General features: G+C 46.2%; 1 long non-coding RNA gene across 3 annotated transcripts; it reads right to left on the minus strand.

Annotated features, from left to right (window-relative positions):
* Window positions 1-3614: 3614 nt before the first annotated feature.
* Window positions 3615-8650, minus strand: LOC111925602 (uncharacterized). Of its 3 annotated transcripts, XR_015280962.1 has the most exons (6): window positions 8621-8650; window positions 8324-8360; window positions 8178-8214; window positions 7300-7400; window positions 4551-4602; window positions 3615-3741 (listed from the first exon to the last, which is right to left on the minus strand). It is a non-coding gene; the product is annotated as an uncharacterized LOC111925602 (long non-coding RNA). The 3 variants fall into 3 exon arrangements; XR_015280966.1 differs by lacking the exon at window positions 4551-4602; XR_015280940.1 differs by lacking the exons at window positions 3615-3741; window positions 4551-4602 and adding an exon at window positions 4896-5181.
* Window positions 8651-19467: the final 10817 nt, after the last annotated feature.

The following is a 19467-nucleotide window of genomic DNA, read 5'->3' on the forward strand; positions in this document are numbered from 1 at the left end:
CAACAAATAAACCACTACATAAATATTATTAAGAAAGTCCCAGGTGAGAGAATGGCCCTGACAAGTCCAGTGGTACAATGGAGCCTCAGAAGAGGGATGTTAGTGGGAAACAAGTGAAGGAGGACAAATTCCTGATTCAGATTTGCAGAAATCCCTACACATTAGCTGTGAGTTTCAGTCCCTCATGTACCACTGACTTATGAAAAGAAGTGAAGCTGTCTGGGGCTCAGTCTGATAAAGGATCCTCCATATTTCAACACAAGCCATAGTGACACCTAATCTTTAGAGACTGAAACGACTGGAGAGATCCCAAAACTCCTGTTAAAATTAAGAGTTTCCACAAGTACAGGTAGATCTGGTGAAAGGGGCAAAGAGCCACCACCACTTTTCTCCTTTGCACCTAATTGCACTTGACTTGTTTCGTATGCAACATCCCAGTTTCACAAGGTGGGCAAGCAGCATCCCCCCACTAGACCAGCCTGCCGACCTGCTGTGGAACACATCACACACCCACTTCCCACCTCCTGGGATTTCCAGCTTTATGCCACAGGAAGATTTAAGGGATATCAATGCCCCTTCTTGTGGGCAGGCTGATCCTGTGCATGGAGCACTGAGTGGGTGGGATCCCACTGGGGAATTAGTCAGAGGAATGGCTCATTTCTGGATGCTGAGGAGCTCATCATGACCTAAACCCTAGGTCACTTCCAGCTGACTGTGTCCAGGGGCAACCCTGGGTCTCACAAATACTGCAAAACTAAAAGTGAAATGCTCACAGCACCTTCAAACTTGGGTTTCTGCTAAATGGACTCTTCAGGCTCATTATGTTGAACTTAAATTGTTTTTTTACGTGGCCCTTAGTCCCTTTGATGTTTAGTTCCCAGTAGTAAAATGAAGATGTTAATATTCAGTCCTTTGCCTTCTTTTTTTTTTTTTAGACAGCATTCACCTCTGCTCTTTATTGGACCTGCAGTAATAAAATAGACCTGCAAATTAATCTATCATGAACAATACAGACTGCAGGAATTTTTTTTAAAAAACTAATTATTGTTTTATGCAGTACATTTTCTAAATAACATGACCTAATAAAGCTTCAGGCAAATACCAGGACACAACCCTTTCATGTGCTGCTTGTGATACTGGGAAGCAGCCTGAGTCATTCCACTCCTGAACCAAATCCCCTTGCAGCTGCCTGCCCAGATGACCCTGTGCAGATCTGACCAGTACTGAGAAAAATCCAGTGAGAGACAATGTTTTGCAGACTCAGAAAATTAAAAAAGCATCACGCTGGTATTTGTCATTCTTTGGGGGAAAAATTATAGAAAGGAAAAATCCCTAACTGTTTGAAACATAGTGGATTTTAGTCTTTCCCTCTCTCTTTTTTTATTATTTTTTTTCCCCCTCTGGAATATCTGAGCAAGTAGCAAAGACTGTAAGAAGTGGGTTAATCAAATTGTGTGCCTGGACATTGATGTTGCTTTGACTGAGCACTGTGTCTGTCCTAATTAAAGACAACTTTTCCAGGGGGTAGAAATGCACTTGAGCCCTTGTATGTTTGTGTTGGTCACTTACTGAACAAGGGAAGTTGTGGCTTTGCTTTTTCCTTCAGTGGGGATAAAAATACACATATTGCACTTTTGGCACTGCATTTCTCCATCAGTGGAGAGGGCAGATTTTCAGCAGCAGCCCCTTCCTTTTCTTCTTTATTTTCCCCATTTTCTTTCTCTTTGAAAGGAGCATTTGATACTGATTCAGGATGTCAGAATGACACCTCTTTTTCACAGACCAGAGGATGAGAGGGTGCCTTAGGCAGCTGCAGGGTGAGTTTCTCCCTGTGTATTTGGCTCCAGCTTTGACATGACCCCCAGGAATTTAGCAGCCTCTGGAGCCAGAGTGAACATCTTGGATTTGTGGTCCATAAGGGATTCTTGGAATCAGTGGGACTTGTAAAAAAGAGGTGTTCTCACTGCTGGGTCACCTGCTGACTGAGCAAAGAGATCCCTGCTCACTAGGACATCCTGTGACACAGTGAGTGTTGGCACAGATGGCAGCGAGGGAAGGATCTGGTTTCATCTTCACTATCATGAAAAATACTTTATCTGGCTCCATCCTCACAGAAAACATTTCTATGAGGCCACAGACTTCTGATTTATCATGAGAATAAGTGGAAAGAAAGTATTTATCTTCAAAATATTAAAAAATAAATATATTTTTTTAAAATGTAAAAATATTAAAAAAAAAAATCCTGGAGTACCCACAAATCCCCAAACCTGAATCTGAGAGTCTTTTCTTCTTTCTGGCCTCTCCTGAATTTATTATTTATTATTATTAAATAATTATTTATTATTTAGTGAAGCTTTGGCATTCTTGTCACAGCGGTGGCACCAGACCTGAGGGAGATGGTGGCGAGGCCAACCACTGTGCTTTGCTGGGCTCTTTCTGTCAGAGGGGACATCTGCTAAAACCAGCTGTGGCAGTGGCCTGTGAGTGATGGAGAGCTGGACTCGGACTGTGATTCAGCTCATTAAAAGCACCCTGGGGGCTGCTATGGTTATTTGCCCCCTGTAGTGCTGGCATTTTTGAGGCCAGGTCAGAACTCATTGCTCCAGGCTCTGTGCTGAGGGCTCTCTCTATATCCTTTGTCAAAGGACACGCATTTAGCCTGTCCCTCATCTTTATCCACCATGGCAAAGGCAGAGACCTGTGTCTGAGCAGGCTCCCATCCCTGGGCTCCTCTCCCTGAACAAATGTGGTCAGCGTGAAACAAAGCCCAGAGCAGCAGCACGTTCCCCTGTGAGCAGACGGAAAGTTTCAAAGGCACAAAGGGTATTTAGGCACCGACTTCAAAGCCAATAAGTTGGATGCTGAAAAAAAAAAATCTCCCCCGTAGCCTTTATGTCATGCCACTTAATAAGTAATTAAAAGCTCAAAAATCATGAGTCTGCTGCTTTCATTACTTCCTAAAGCACACTCGATACATCATCACTCTGTGAAATGCTTCACATGTACCGCATCCTACTTTAAATATGCCAAACAGTGAAGTGCTTAGCATTACAAAGGCAAAGACATCAAGGAAGCTTTGATAAAATCTGCTGAGCAGACAAACATCTCTTTGGTTGGCACTAGCCAGGCTAGGTTTTTATTCCACAATGATTAAAAACATTTCCAGTGAAGGCAGCTCAGCTTCTATTTTAGACACAAGACCATTAGGTGACAAAGAGTGAAACCTTTCATTACTGGGATGGTGGTTAAAGGGGATTAACCCATTCGGTGTTCACAGGATATTGCCAATGGAAGGCAAAGGTTTTCCTGAGATGGTTCTTTTCTGGGAAAGGGAACTAAAAAAGGGATGGATGGATGGATGGATGGATGGATGGATGGATTGATGGATGGATGGATTGATGGATGGATGGATGGATGGATGGATGATGGATAGATGGATGGATAGATGGATGGATGGGTGGATGGATGGATGGCTGGCTTTGCTGTGCTGGTGGCAGAGAGGAGATTGCCAAGATGATGCTCAGCTTGCCAGTCCCAAAATGGTGTGAGGTATCTGGGGTAGGTTTATAGGATGGGGCACAGCTCTTCTGAGACAGAGAGGCTGACATCTGTGCTGTTGCAAAAAGCAAATAGGCAGGGCTTTATTTTTCCCTCTCAGGCTGTTTGTGGTGGAGCACGTCTGGCTGTGAGCTCTGGATAGTACTCAGCATGGTGAAGTCCCAACAGTGACAGGGTGTGTTCCTGTGATATAAATAGACATTTAAGATGTGCTAAATTTACTCAGTGAATCATTTATTTGCTAAAAATGTGGTTTCAGGGTGGCCACGGTTATTTGCCAAATATGATGCATATTCTCAAATGTTTTTGGATTAAATGCAAAAAATAAAAAAAAATAAAAAAAATTGGAAATGTTGAAGCATTTCATTTCAGCATTTCCAGAAACATACACATACAGATAAATACCTATCTCAAACTCTGTTATTCTCATGACAAAATGGAGGAAAAAAACAATAACATTTCTCTTCCCAGCTTCCCCCGTTTTTTTCAGCATCTGATTGGGAAATCTCATGTCCTAGGAGAGTGCTCCCTACTGTGATAATGATGGGGTACTCTGACCCGGGTGCCTCTTGTTTTCTACAGTTGGAATTACTTCACTTTGTAAGAATAATTAAATACCCACTGGACGAGAGCAAGGGTGAGGGTAATTTTGTGGTTGGAGCACTCCCCTGGGATGTGGGAAGTCTCCCAACAGCTGCATCAATGAGTGGTGTTTATACAGAGTGGAACAGCTCCAGAAGAAAAGGAGGTGAGGGAGGCTGCAGGTCCTGCAGCCTGGCTGGGGACACCTGGGACATAATGACAGCATAGGGGATGAAGCTGGTCCTGCACAGGGCAGGTGATTGTTGTGCAAAGTGGGATGCAGTTGTGTGAGCCCTTTCATGTAGCTTACAAAAATGTGGCAATTTGGTTCTTCCACCTCATCCCAGAATAAGCACACTTTTTTTTTAAACCTCACAGAGTCTTTTAAGAAGGGGGAAAATCCTTCCCACCTGCTGGGAGGGCTCTTATTCAATTCCCCTCTACCCCTGAGGGGGGCTGGACCTAGGAAGCAATGATAATTTTTTATTCTGTGGTTGTGATAAGCTCCATTATCAAACCTCAACTTCACCAGCTCTTCCCAGTCTTCCGAGGAAGCTGTGGGAAAGCTCAGCATACACAGGTCACTCCACTGGGAAGCAAGGACTGCATGTCCGTCACAGCAAACAGAAAAGAATAATTCAGGTCTCATTTTCAGGATTTACAGAAGAAAAAATATAAAGAAATCACAAGTACATTATTATTCCTTGCAGTGTGGTGGGGGGGTGTGCTCAGAGTAGGTTAAAGCTGAGAGGGTCAGCAATTCCTTGCCTCCAAGAGGCAGGGATGTGAGCAAACTATCAAGTAACATGGAACATGCATATTTTCTAGCACCTGAAAAGCTGAGGTTTCTGCAGAGCAAGCCACCACATACTTGTGGGATTAGGCATGTTAAGGAAAATGCACTCTGCCAGCCAGGCTGTGCATACAGACTGACAAGGGCTTGTTCCTCTGCCTTGGTTGCTTGATTGTAGACTCCACTCCACGGGAGAGAAGGGAGGTTCCCTTTTGCTGCTCATTTGTCCTTGTGCAAGACTGATAAAGCTAGAGAGAAACCAATGTTATCACCTCACAGAATAAATAGCAAGGAAGCTAAAAAAATGATATGTGGAAACTTTTATGTCTATGGACTGTTGCTTATGAACAATTAACTCGAGCTGAGTGCAAACAGAGTCTTTGGGAGCGGGTGTGTATTGGTAGAAATATTTCCCAGGCCATTGAAACCTGGTTGGAAATAAAGCTGTGCAAGAGCAGTCAGGTAGGAGAAAAAGTCCTGGATGAAAAAGGGATTTCAGTGCAGGAGGAAGGCTCACACCTATCAAGATATTTTCTGCCCTTCTGTCCTCTGGCCGGTGGGATAAGGAGGCCTGGTGGTCCTTTAGGGGTTAATGCTTTTATCACTCTGCTCAATGATGTCCAACTCAATGGCATCATTTAGTCTTTCTCTACTTAATTTGTGATTCTCAGAGCAAACAGAGGTGCAGACATTGGAACAGAGGACCCACCTGCAATCCAGGAGGGTCTAATTCAGGCTCACTTAGAGGGAGCATTTGTATCCATGCAGAGCCACCCTTGTGCAGGATTTATCATTTCAGACAGGGCTCTGAACTGCTTCTGTGAAGTGTTTCTACGTGAGCCAGTGTGTGGAACAGGTCTGAAGTAACAGCCACACACATGTTTGGGCTGATGCTCCACCTGTCCCTGCACACTGCTCTCAGGGCAGCTGCTGTGCTGGGCACATGAGATTTTGTGCACTTTTCACTGAATGGAAACAGAGGAACGATGAAACCCCTTTGGGCTGTTCTGGCAAGTCAGCCCTGGAAAGAACTCCAAATCTGCAGGGAGCTCTGTTTCTCCTCCTGCAGGAAATGGATGTGTTTTTAAGTGCTCTCTCTGCGTAATTGTGACCACAAGGACATTCTCTCCAGAATGCATTTCATCATCCCAAATGTGATGTAACACAACGCTTCCTAACCAAACCGTCCAGAGGCTTGTCTGTTATGAAGTGAAGTTATTCCAGAAGAATGACTTTACCTTAAATTCCTGCCCCGTCCTAATCCAGATTAACTTTTGTGTACAGACAAGCCCTCAGGGCCTGACTCAGGGAGAGCTGCAGTACATGAGAATCTTTCTGCTGAACACTGGATTAAGCCCAAGGTGCTTCTGGCTGCCTCTGCCTTAGCATTTTGGTTCAGAGCAGTAATGCTGTTTTATAGCAGCTTCTGGCTTGGCCTCCCCCACTCCAGAGTGATCCAGTTTGCAAGCAGCTCTGATGCATGCAATTAAGTATTTTTTATCTTTTTTTTTTTTTTCCCTGTCAGTGGAAATGGAACCAGAAGCTCTGTCACAACCCCTCCTAGGAATGTGAGGTAATAAATGAGTAGCTGGTCCTTCAGCCAGCCTCAGACAGTGTGCAGGGTGGGGATTTTTGCTGTAGGTGACTGGAATAAATCTGACCTGGAGTAACCACTGTGGACTGCACATGGAGTAGATCTTGAGCCCACAGCACCAGCCTGTTTGTTCTCCTTGTACTCTCCTATTGCTGCCTTGCTAATCTAGTTGTAGCAATTACATGTTAATCTAGATATGGCCTGTATGATGCATATCACTCTTGTATCTGACTCCTCACAGCCCTACACACAAGGGAGGATGGCAACCTCTGCTTTGCAAATGGAGATTGAGGCAGTCTGACAAGACAGGAAAGTTGTGATCTCCTGGGTGCTGGCCTGAGGATGGATTTTCTCCCCCAGCTGGCCCCACATGTCTGCAGACTGCTCTGACACAGACCTTTTTTAGCACCTCTGTTAGGTCACCCCATCTCTCTCTGTGTGCCTCATTTGCCCCTGGTACCAAGGGCTGGGCCATTAGCCTGGCTCAGCTGCTGGGGTGGTGCCTGTGCATCACCTGGTGCCAGGCTGTGTTCTGGGGGCTGGCCCTGGCAGCAGATTCAGCATCACAGCCCCCAGCCCTTCTGCCAGCCAGCAGTGTCCCAAACAGCTCCCCAGCACAGTCTGCAGATCAGCACAGGCCAGGATCCACTCCCCAGGCAAAATGTTCATGTGTCTGCCGTATTTCAGAGCCTAAAGGGCTTTAATGGACACAGGACCTTTTGTGTTTGTGGTCTGAGAGCCCACAACTAAGTCTCAAGCACTTTTGACTTACTAGCACAGATGTAGCATTATCCAGTAGTCCTTGGGCCCCAGGGTCTTTCCTGCTTTGTTACTAGCAGATCAAATGGAATAATGTCCAGGCTTAACTGGGGACTACCTTAATTTAACAACAACAACAACAAAAAAAATAAATAAAATAAAAATTTTAAACTTGCCCTGAGTAATTTCCCTATCAACACTGTAAACAACATATTGGCTTGGCCTGCCTCTGCAAGCTTCAGCCTTTTCTTCTTCCCATCCTGAGGAGCAGTAAAAATAGGTAATCTTTAATGAAAGGTCAGCTATTTGGGTTAAAAGCCATGCTGGGATCCCGAGGGGAGGGAGCTGCTGGCTTCCCAGGGCAGCGGTGCCTCCGTCGTGGCAGCCCCAGGTCCCCGGCAGGGCTGGAGCAGCTCCGGCCCCTGACGATGCTGACCCCAGGCAGGAGGGGAGGAAAGCACAAGGAGACATTCTGTGCACTCCAGGGCTGATTACTGCATTTATCATGCTCCCAAAACCCCGGGAGCAGCCAGCCCCCGTACCCTGCGTGCTCTTACAGCTCGTTTCTCTGTGAAACTGGAAATGGGACAAAGTCAATTACGTTATTTTCCAACAGCAAGCCCCTGTGGGACAGTAACTCAGATCCTGGCTGCAGTTCGGAGGACAGCCAGAGCCCCACTTGAAATTTCCTTACTGGTGGTGACATGGTCACAGCAATGCTTTATTCCACTGTATTATATATATATATATATATATATATATATATATATATATATAAGGATTTTTATTCTCGAAAATAGAATGTCCAAAAAGAGAATAAATCACTGTGTTGCCTCTGCTGTAGGCTGCTGAAACTGAAAAAAATTAATTCTCACAAGTTCTTTGGGAGACCTACCTGGGGTTTTTTTGTGTTTGGATATTATCTCCTCTGAGGGAGCACAAACAGAGGGAGGAAAAGTGTTTCAGTATTAGCACCATGCCAGGAGTGTGCAGGGCAGGGGTGGATCAAATAAGCAGAAATGTAAGACCATAAAGACCTCCATGTCACTGCAATGTGAACAGCAGCAAATCCCCCTGGAAAAGCAAAGTGGATGTGTCACCAAAAGTGAGTTGGACACAAAACTGCCCTGATCTGGGGATTCAAGCTTGAGAAACGAATGGTGCTCAGGAGTCCCCCAACCATGCCTGTTAATTACCAAAGATATTTATTTTTAACCTAAGGCTGGCTCCCTCCATCACAATACTTAGTATGGGACTGACATGGCACAATTGGCCAAAAACCAGAACCACTTGAATGGAGCCTTGCCTGCCCTGCAGGGATGTCCCCAGCTCACCCCTCATGCCATGAGGCTGCTGTGTCCAAGCTGGTAGAAATCTGAGCATCCTCTTTGTTGGAGTCACAGAAGCCTCAGGGTTTGTGAGCTCAGAGCTCAAGGCAGGGAGAGAAGGGATTAGGTTAGTATGGGTGAGCTCCTGGATCACCGTGGGGACAAGGATGGCCCTGCCACCACCTCTGTGGTTTCCCCCATGGGTGGCCAAGGGGACATGTGGTGGCACCAGTGGGACACTGATCACGTCACTATGCTGGACAAAATCAGTCACATTATGGGTCCAGGCCTGTCCCATCTCACATCACAGAGCAACACAAACCTCTCTCCTCTCCATTTTCTCCACACACTTCTCTGGTTGGCTGCCAGATCCACCTCGGCAGGGAGGGGCAAGAGCCCAGCAGAAAGACCCACCCATTCCTCAGCTTTAGTCCTGCAACCCATCCTTCTTTCAGGGTGACATCTTATGTGATGGAGAGGGAGGACAAGAGTTTTGTCATCCAGGGCACATCAGAGATGGTACTGATGCTACTGATGCTACAGGGAGGAGAGGGAAGACAAGCCAGACCTCCCACAGCAAAACAAACCATAACATCTCAGCCAAGACCATCCATTCTTGAACAGATATTGTCTCTCCAGCACATGTATTTAAAATTGGTTTGACGGTGTTTTACTCCCTGAAAACTGCAGTCCCTTCTCCAGGAGCAGGGAGCAAATGTCTGCTGGTCTTATTGTGGCAGCCAGGGTGAGTAACATTTAAATACACCTCTCCTGATCTGACTTGGTGTTCTGGAGAGTGCAGAAAAGTAAAACATCTGTCTTTGTGAGTCAGGGGAATATGGATGGATGTACTGGGACCTGTCAGAGAATCATTTGGGTTGGAAAGGATCATAAAGATCATGTAGTTCTAATTCCTTCCACAACACCAGGTAGCTCAAGAGGCCCATCCAGCCTGGCCTGGAACACTTCCAGCAAAGGGACATCCACAACTTCTCTGGGAAACCTGTTCCTCACCACTCATCTTGGACATGTGCTGAGGGCAGTTTTACCCCCAGATCCAGCTGTACAAAAGGTCTGGGTCATTCTGAGCCAGGATGCCATGGGCAGCTTTGTCCTTGGTAGAGAAGTTCCTCGTGATGTCTCCCCTTGCTCCTTCCAAACTTCCCATCCTTGTGGAATATGAGGACTTTGCCCATTTGGACAACATTTTTTGGCATCCCCAAATCCCAGACAAGTATTCATGGGGTGTGGTCACCCTGCAGCCCACAGGAACACATTTGGGCACATCAAACCCCAGCTCCTATGTGCTGTGGCCATGCCATAAACATGTGAACCCAATGGGCCCCCTGGCTCTGGCAGACTGATTCCTCACCTGCCTCAGTGCTGCCCCAAATAAAAGCACTGCAACACAGAAAGAAGTCACAAAAGCCAAATAAATGTCTTGAGCTGCACGAAAGACCTGGGAAAAGCCATTTCTTTCTGATGGTGTCTGGAAGGCACACAAAAGACATGGCCATGAGCAGGTCTCCTGAAATGAGAGAGAGGGAAAAGGCATGGCTTTTTTTCCTTATAGTTCTTGAAAGCAGAGCAGTAATCAGTGGAGATAAGCCCTTCCATGTGTGTACTCTTCTAGAAAAAAAGGAGAAAATAAGTCTGAGGTGGCTTTTGAGTGCTTCTGCCTGGCACTGGGGGCAATCAGACACCCAGCCAGTTTCCATGGCTCACACACATTAATCCAGCCTGTGAGTCATCAGCTCACAGGCCCCAGCAGCTCAGACCCTGCCTTTTCCATGTACACATGGGCTCTCTGCTCCTGTTTTCCCTTCTTCAAACCTTGAGCCAGCAAGAAGTCCATGCAATTACCTCCACATCAATTACCTGTCACACCAATTCATCTGTCTTCCAGGTGACTCCACTGAAAACATCGGAGCTGCAGTTTGGTAAATTCAGAGATTGAGCTGAAGCATAGTTTGGTTTAATCTGTGATGTGTTGTCTGTCCTGAGCATGAGGTGTTGCATGCTGCATGTCCCATGAATCAAAATACTCAATTCTGAAGGATCACTTGGGAAACTTATTTTTTTTTCTATGGTATCAGTCATCCTTAGGAACAGGGAAACTGCCCCGGTCATGAGAGCAGGAATTTCAAGCTAACCCCCTCAGAACACAATCTTTCTCCCAAATCAGGCAAATGGGCCAAGCAAAACAGCACTCAGGGAGGACAGAGCAAGTTCTTCCAGGCACTTCAGTCCCTGACTAGTTAAGCAGGTTATAATGGATTTTAATTGTTACTCCCACAAGCAGCAACTTTATTTACTGTGGTTGATCATCCTTCACAAAAGGACTGAATCGTCCCCTTGTGTTCAAAAAGCAGACAGCTCCCACCTTTATCTGTGATAAAGTCATCCATGAAGTCATCCAGGAGAAACACAGCTCCATGGTCTGGCAGGACAAACATAACCTTCAGATGAGAACTGCTGTGCCCAGGGGAGCCTAAAACCAAGTTCACAGCCATTGCACACTCCATGGAAATTGTGTCTTCTCAGACGGACACGGCATAAGAAATTGGGCCAGGAAGTGAAATAATATAGCAAATTCATCAATGGAATGAGAGTTATCTGCTCTGACCTGGTACTACCCATGAGCATGAGGGTCAAGCACCTCGCAAAGGTCATGAGCACCATTAGAAAACTGGTGTGCCCTGGTCTGGTTGGCCCCTTTGGATACCCCTCAGCAGGAATCTGCAGTGGTGTTGGAGGAACTCCTGGACAAGGAAATGTGCAGGTGCTGCCTGCAGATAGTAGGAAATTAACTTTTCTGGGTCACCCACAGCTCCTTCCCAAAATCTCACATTTGACAAACATCCCTGTAGTAGATGCTTTACCCCAGCAGTGGCCTCTCTCCTGGTGGAGTTCTCTGAGCATGTTTCTGGTTTTCCCACTCCACTTTATAACTCCTCTGAAGATGAGCACTCCAAGTTTGTTCAATACATTGGATTCATCTTGCTTCCCTACAGCACATCAGGCTTTTCATACCACAGATCCTAAGCTCTTTATCTATGCTTAGGGTAATAGATTCAGGGTTAGAGTTGCAAGGTCTCCAAGACCAAGATGTGAAATGCATTGGTAATTCAGACACTGGAGCAAGCCACTCTCCTGTGACTTAGCCAAAGACCATGTGAAATACAGCAGTGTGAGAAGCAGAGACACAGGTTCCAGGGAATGACAGCACCTGCCAGGGTCATTTTTCTCCATTCCTGTTCCCTGGTTGTATTCTGTGTCCCATTTTCACTCCATACTAATGCAGCAGTGATGCTCCCTGCCTTGGATGCCTACTGCATTTCACCCCCTTCAAATTCTGATGGCCCAAAACCCCATAGAAACCTCCAAGGCTTTAACTACCCCATGTCCTGCTCATCAGCCAGTAACCATTTTAGTCTGAGCTTACCAAGCCTACAGCCTCAGGCACATTCTCATCTTCTGATAGGGCTTGCACAGCCTCTCTGGTACCTTATCAGCACCAAGAACAGGAACAAGGTGCTTTGCTCAGACCTGACCTCTTCCCTTCCACTCTGCAGCCAAGGGGGACAGGCATCCTGGCTCCCCATCTGCCACCAGAGCAGGGCCAAAGCTTTACAGCTCAATCCCTAAATGGCACTGGAGGAATAAAAACTTTTCTCCACCACACAGAGCTGTTTGGGCCAGGAAGTAAGAGGGTCCCTTAGCAAACGTGGGTACATCAGAGCATGCACACAAAGTGGATGAATGTTTAAATGGGATGGTAATGCTGCCTCCAGGCATACACCAGCCTCACCAGTACGGGGAGAACCAGCTTCCTGCACCAGCAGGTTCGCACCACGCAGGGTTTTTGTGCATCTTCAGCCAAAGCATCTCAGTCCTGGATCACCTCCTGCTGAGCCCAGGGCATGCATCCCCCCTGAGCACTGCTGCCAGCGCTCCTGGGACACCCTACGTGCCAGCACAGCCCTGGCACCATACTATTAGCCTGAGGTGTGCTGTCGTTGCTCATAGCTCAACATTTTACGCTGCAAATTATTTAATATTCACGCAGTGCTCTCCCCTCTTCCCGCCCCCTTCTTTCCCCATCTGGAGATGAGTTTCCACTTGTCACACCACATTCTTGGAAAAACAGGCAGAATGGAATTAAAGGTTTCAAACTAGCTCAGGGGAGGTGAAAAATGTTGCCTAAAGACAGAAGGAAAAGATTGTCAGCTGAGATTTAGAGATGCCCTGGGCAGGTGAGGGATGACTGCATCCGATTCCAATGCTGCATCTGATTCTGGCTCTTCCTGGGATGGTCTTTCTCTCACGAAACTTCTTTTTGTCCCATCTCCAGTCTATCTGCAGAGCTATTCAGGTAGAAAAATGCCCTCTCTATTTTCAGAGTCTCTAATAGCCCCTGTCACTAACCATGGAGTGAGGCAATGCACACTTGAAACGGCTCCCGATTTCCTCAAGCCAGACAGATTGTTTGTGATTCCCTTACAGGCTTCTCTTGTATGACTCAGCCCTATATGAATGGCTAGAAATGAACATCAGGCTAAAACTAACAAAGTGGGTGCCAAGCAATTTTTTTTCCCCGGGATACCATTTTTCACAGAGTCTCACAGATGTAATTAGAAGGTGTCAGCTTTTTGAAGGAATACCCTTGACAGTAATATGCTATAATTCAAACTGAACAATACATTCATTTTGCTCCCTGGACCACAATGCAGTGCTATGTTCACTAAAGATTATCCTCAGGAAAGAATGTCCTGAGCTAACTGAAATAGGACAAAAATCTTCTTGTGGTCATTGACAGCTCTGATTAAATTTATTAGACAAATTCAGAAAAGGTGGCTATATAAAAGTGTAATACTGGGATTCAGAAGACCCTGTTCAGGCCCAAGATCAAGACCTCACTGGTATTTAGCAATGCTCTCCCTGTCTAAAAAGTAAGAGCCTTTTTCATTCCATGCTGCAGCTACTTAGGTGACAGTGGCTTTGACACAGGATTGTCCATTATTCTGATAATGGATTCTGATTCTTGAGCTGGAGAACTGATCCTCTTTTACTTTCTTGACTGGAACACAAGTGGAAGGGAGATCTTTTCCCACTGGGCACCCTGTCAGCAATGTCTGTAAAAACCTCTGATTCAGTGAGATACAGAGAATCTAGTTCAGTATCTTTTAGGTCTGCCCTTCACTCACCTTAATTTAGACCTGTGAAACTAAACCTGAGCTTGAAGGTTTCCTTGGGACATTGGAGCTGAGGCACCTAGGCTAAAAGCTGCAGTTGAGCTGAGCTTCTAATAACCAGAAGAAATCATGAAATAAATATTGATAACCAGGCAAGGTGCAGATTAAAGTGGGTTTGCCCTTTGTTCTTTTCAACAGCTCAATAAAAATACCAAGGCTAAGACTCATGTGCCTCTCAGGTGGCCAAATCTGATTTTTTTCTCTAGATTCACCCCTGAGTGGTCTTACTTGTGGTGGCAATTTGGCTCACCATGTTTCACAGAAAAATGGATCCTTGGCTTCTCACCTGAAGATAAAGTAAAGGCTGTGATGTTTGACTCTGGATTATCAGTTTAGCCACTTTGTGGCATCAGGGCCAAACTCCCCAGCAAGAACCTGGACAACCAGCCAAACCCAAACTGGCCAGATGTATTGTTTTAACTTAAAATGAGAATTGTATTGAACAGCAGTGACTGGGGCAGACCAGATCTAATCAGAGGGTTTGCTCCAGCCCCAGCTTTCTCACTCCAGCCCTGTGTTTTGAGGCAGCTGCTTTCTCCGGGGCAGAGCAGAGCACAGAGCACATCTCGGCTCCAAGTATTGTCGAGGTCGAGCTCCTGGTCTGAGGAATGCATTTCTGCCGTGGAGCACAAGTTGCTAGGAAACCAAACAAGCAACAAGTTTATCTTCAAAGCCTGGGACCTTGGAAACTGGAATTATCTGGGAGGAATACCCTTCAATGGGAACTGTCGCATCTCATCATTCCTGGCGGAAAACATTCCAGGTTGTGACGAGGCGCTGACATGTGCCCAGGGACTCTGCAGTGACCAGATTTCCAATAGCACCACAGCAGAAAAAATGCTGGAGCATAATTACTTTTCAAATGTATGAAGTAAAACAAAAAAAAAACAAACCAAAAAACAAAACAAAAACCACAAACAGAAAAAAAACCAAAATAACAACAACAACAACAAAAATGGGCTAAAAAGGCTTATTATAATCTCAGAGAAGCTTTAAGCAGCAGTGAAACATGGAAAGTTGTGTGGCCACACCAGTTATCCATCAGGTGAGATGCATCAGGCAATGTTTCACCAGGGAACTAAAATCAGATCAGTCCCTCTGAACCTGTACATGGCTCCCAGTTCTCAATTAAAAAAGGAGTTGGAAAAGATCACCAACCTTCTAAGCCACCAAAGGTTTGATTAAAATAACAGTTACCATCAAAAACAAGTAACATTGATAGTGACAGCCCATCTTGTAGCTCTTAGCCTTTGCCACATCAGTGGCGGTTTCAATCAGCCTCATCCCTCTGGTGTGACATGTCCCCATCTCTTGGTGGCTCCAGGACCAGGAGAGTCTGTAAGCAGAGATATCTCAGGTCCCAGAGCCAAGGTCATCTTGGGACTCAGTCATGTGAGAGCCAAGGACAGCCAAACACATCTCAGTTTTATTATTGGTGCTCAGGCTGGTGTTTCTGGGGTTTTCCTCTGTCACCCCAACAACACTGGCCTCAAGCTTGGGGTGTATGGAAAGATTGTCCCACGTGAAATAGGTCTAACTTTAACCAGACAGCTACATTATGGGTTTGTACCAATGTCATTACATCAATGACAGAAAACTCAATGTGCAACCCATCAGAATTTGGAGTTAACCAAAGCTGAAGTCACCCACCTAATTGCAATACTCAGAAAAATTAAAATTAATTCATTTGGAGAGCATCCCAATGTCCTAAAAAGAAACTGTGGTTCCAGGCCTAAAATACTTTCAGAAAAAAATGGAGAGGTGGCAAAGTATAGTAGAGAGAGCACAGACCTTGGAATTAAGAAACAGACACACACATCAGCTGAACTACTCAGAAACCTAATTCCTGGATGATTTCCTAAGATCTATGTGCCAAACTGTCTTTCAAGATCCAAGGCCCAGTCTTTAAAAATCAGCCATGCTATAATGCACAGGCAGATGTTTGTGAGTGTTGCTGCCATACACTGGAAAGAGGCAGCCCTGAAAATATGTGTCATATGCCGTGTTCTGGCAGCCACCAGTGACAATTCCTCTGCTGCAGAGTCAGATGGCTTTTAGGATGGGTGGTTCTGAGTTCTGTTTCTGCAGGCGATGTGAAGCTGAGAGCAGTCATGTTGTGCAATGTAATGATGGACCAGATGTTCTTGGATGGCCATGGGTTGGTACAAAATCCTGAAGAAAAGGAAGGAGATAGAAATGCCTGTGTGTGGAATGGATGTTCTTATGCTTCTTCTTAAAAAAGCTGTGTTTTCAAGGTATATCTGATCATCCTTGTCACTTTGAGGGTTTTGATAAAGCCCTGGATGAGCAGGCCTGCACCAATTGTACACTTTGAAGTCCTTTCCAGGGAAAAGGCAGGGATAATCATTAACTGGTGCAGAATTGCAACTGTAATGTAATATCTTAAAAATTAGCAGTGGTGTAGGTCCCTTGGGTATCTCTCAGACAGGCAACCCCACTTCACCTTCCTCCTTGCAACCACCCAGCAAGTAGAAGCACTTGCAAATGTGCAATTAAGAGATAACGTCAGTGAGATAGAGCATAATTGCTGGGTAATGGTGTCTTGCCTCTCCACAACCACCACACCAAAGCTGCGACATTTATTCCCCAAGCGGAAGATGCAGCTTTGCCCCTGTGATAACACAATCTGACAGCTCCCTCCATGGCAGGCTGGGTCAGTGCCTGAAGTGCCCCAGAGTGTCTCCTTTTGGCTGTGGGCTGCTGGAGCAGTTGTTCATGGCTGAGCAGTTTGCATTCCTCTTGGCTTAGGGCGCACGGATGTGCCCAAGCTGCTGAAACACGATTCAGCCCCTGGCTCTGTCACCAGCCTTCTCTTCCCCCTTGTGCACGGCCTCGCAGGGGAACAGCCGGGAATGGCCATGGCACGAGCACATCTGCGGCTGGACAGGGAAAGCTGCACTTTTTACTCATCCAATAGGTCATGAAGCTTTGTTATCCGTCTGACTCGGTCGCTTCTGCTCTGTGTGGGACAGGGAGGACAATGTACATACATTAGGGACACAGAGAATCACCATTCTTGCTGTGACCCCTTTGGGCAGTGTCAGAAGAAAAAGAAAGAATGGATTGGCCAGTGGGAGAAAACCATCTGTTTGCTCCTAAGTCTGAATAGATGTCCCCTGAGTGAGCAGCTGTGCCAGTGCAAGACAATTGCCTTCCTCCCTTGCCTGGTGTTCCCAGTCCCTCCCCAAGGTCACAGAGTAGATGGGACTGCTGAGCACTCACATGTCTTGTGAGAGACCTCCCAGCTGTGGAAAAGGCTCTGGCTCTGTCTGAAGCTGCTCAAGGGGGTCACAGGACCCCATCAGCAGCTGGAGGGGTGGGGTGGAGAATTCCAGGTGGCAGGCAATGGAAGTGGGGGAATCACAGCCAAACCCAGGAAATACCTGTCTACCATGTCCCTGGGATTGGAGGGAATGTACCTGCCTGGGGTGGAAGTTGGGAAGAAGGTTCTTGTTGTTCAGGTTGACACTTGGCTGAAATCCAAGGGTGTCAGTAGGAGACTTTCACAAGAACAAGACATGCAGCAAAAATCCCCCAGTGGTTTTCTGTGCTATTATCCCCTACTGGGATGGGATAGATCTTATCTTTTCAAGGAAACTGTCAAAAATTTTCTTCCTGAGAACATCCTCGTGTCGCCCCCTCCCATTGCCTAATTGTTGCACAAACCTAAAAACAAATGCACTGTTTTCCACTGAGGTGCTTGTTCACAGGAGATAGGAGCAGGGACTCTCTGGGAAGCTCCTCCACACTGAAGCAAAGCAGAATGTGCAGACAAGACCTGTTAACTGGCAAAGCAACCCCTCCCCTGGCTGTTTTCTATATCCACAGCATGACTTTTTCATGCTTACTTCACTCTGTTCTCCTTTGTATGATGTGCCAGGGCTCCCTTCACTACCCTGCTGCGCTGCTTCTGTGCTTCTCCCTCAAGAAGATCAGAGAGCCAACTGCTCATCTTCACCTCTGCCTGCAAACAGGGATTGGGATCCACGTGCTTCACCCAGACCTGCTGGGAATTCCTTCCTGGGGATCCCACAATGCTTTTGTTGCCTTCTAGGAAACACCTGGACTCCCCAAGTGACCAGGGGGCAAAGCCTGGCCAGAATTATTGTGGTGCTCCCATTGCTTTGCAGATTTTGGGCTGAAGTAGGTGAGAAAAACACAAAATGCTGTTAAAAGTGCTCATCCCAACTCTAGTTCCTAGTGCCTGCTTCTGCCAGAGAAGGGACCTGCAGCCCTGCAGCAGTGACAGCCTTGGGAAGGATGCTGCCAGGAGCACTGCAGGTCAGAAAGGGGAAAGCAGAGCGATGAACATGTGGAGAGATGTTCTCCATGCCAAAATGCCTCACCCTGAGGTCCACGAGCTCCATTGCTCCTATTTGCAGTGGCCCCTCAGCTCAGTCCTTCAGCTCTGGTCTAGTCAGAAAGCCAGGGAGGAGTTTGGCTTCCAACACAACTCTTCACATGGACCTGACTTCCCAAACTGCCCTGTGCTCTTCCTCCAAACCCCTGCAGGTTGACAGACGTGGACTAGGTGGGTTTTAAGTGTTCAAAAGGCCACAGGAACTGCAAGGAGGGTCCGAGGTGTGCAGAACCAAAGCAGGCTGTGGACTTCTAGCTCCTCAGCCCCCAGGATATGTTTTTAAAAGTATCCTGCCCAGTCAGGGGATAGAACAGTACTGGCGGCACACAGAGAAAGGAAAAAAATCCCTTTTTCCCTTGCAGGTTAAAGAAACTGTTGTCTGAGTAGTTCAGACAAAAGAAAACAAATTTAATTTAAGGAAAAGGGAGCCAGATCTCTTGCCTCTTGCACAGATCTGTTTTCACAGAATCACCGGGTACTCAAGGAGATACCCAGTCAAACTGCATTTTTGGTTGCCTAAATGAACCATCATTTGCTGAGGCTGGATAAAAAGATGGGTTATTTGGGCTCTGGAGTTTGATTACGAAATGGTGGGGATTTCTAGAAGAATTTTCTGCAGTTCCTGTGTTTTACCTGCCAGCCCTGTGCACATATTTGAGATGCCCTCAGGCATATCAGACAGGACCAGATGTCTGCCTTTAAGGATCAGAATTACACCCTGGATCTCCCATGGAAGCTCAGACTTGTAGCTTGTAGGTAGGCAGCCACGTGCATTTGGATATTTTTGTTCCTCTTCTACTACACAGGAAATAACTTGTTCTCGTTTTATGGGCTGTGTTGAAATGTGGGGCAAAGGAAGGAAAAGGAAATCCCTGGCAACCTGAAGGTCTTCCTGAACTCAGACAAGTCATGGACAGTTATCTGGTTTTATCCTGAATGAGAAACTAATTCCAGTGAAGTTAGCAGGAACTTTGTGTGAGGGTTAAAGGGAAGGATTTCAGCTCCCCGAGAAAACCCACTCATTAAAACTCCCGAGCAATTCAAATACCAGATTGATAAGGTCAGGAAAAAGCAATCTTGGCTGCTTATGCAAAGCCTAATCACTGATCTTTTGTGCTGGTTGTGTGTAGTATCTGCATCTTGATAAAAAATAATCCTGTCATCGGCTTCTGCTGAGAGAGGGTGAAGGGAGGAGTTAGCAAGAAATCTGTTGCCCT

The sequence above is a fragment of the Cyanistes caeruleus genome, chromosome 1 (assembly GCF_971803275.1).
Source record: "Cyanistes caeruleus chromosome 1, bCyaCae1.hap1.1, whole genome shotgun sequence".
NCBI classification, from domain to species: domain Eukaryota; kingdom Metazoa; phylum Chordata; class Aves; order Passeriformes; family Paridae; genus Cyanistes; species Cyanistes caeruleus.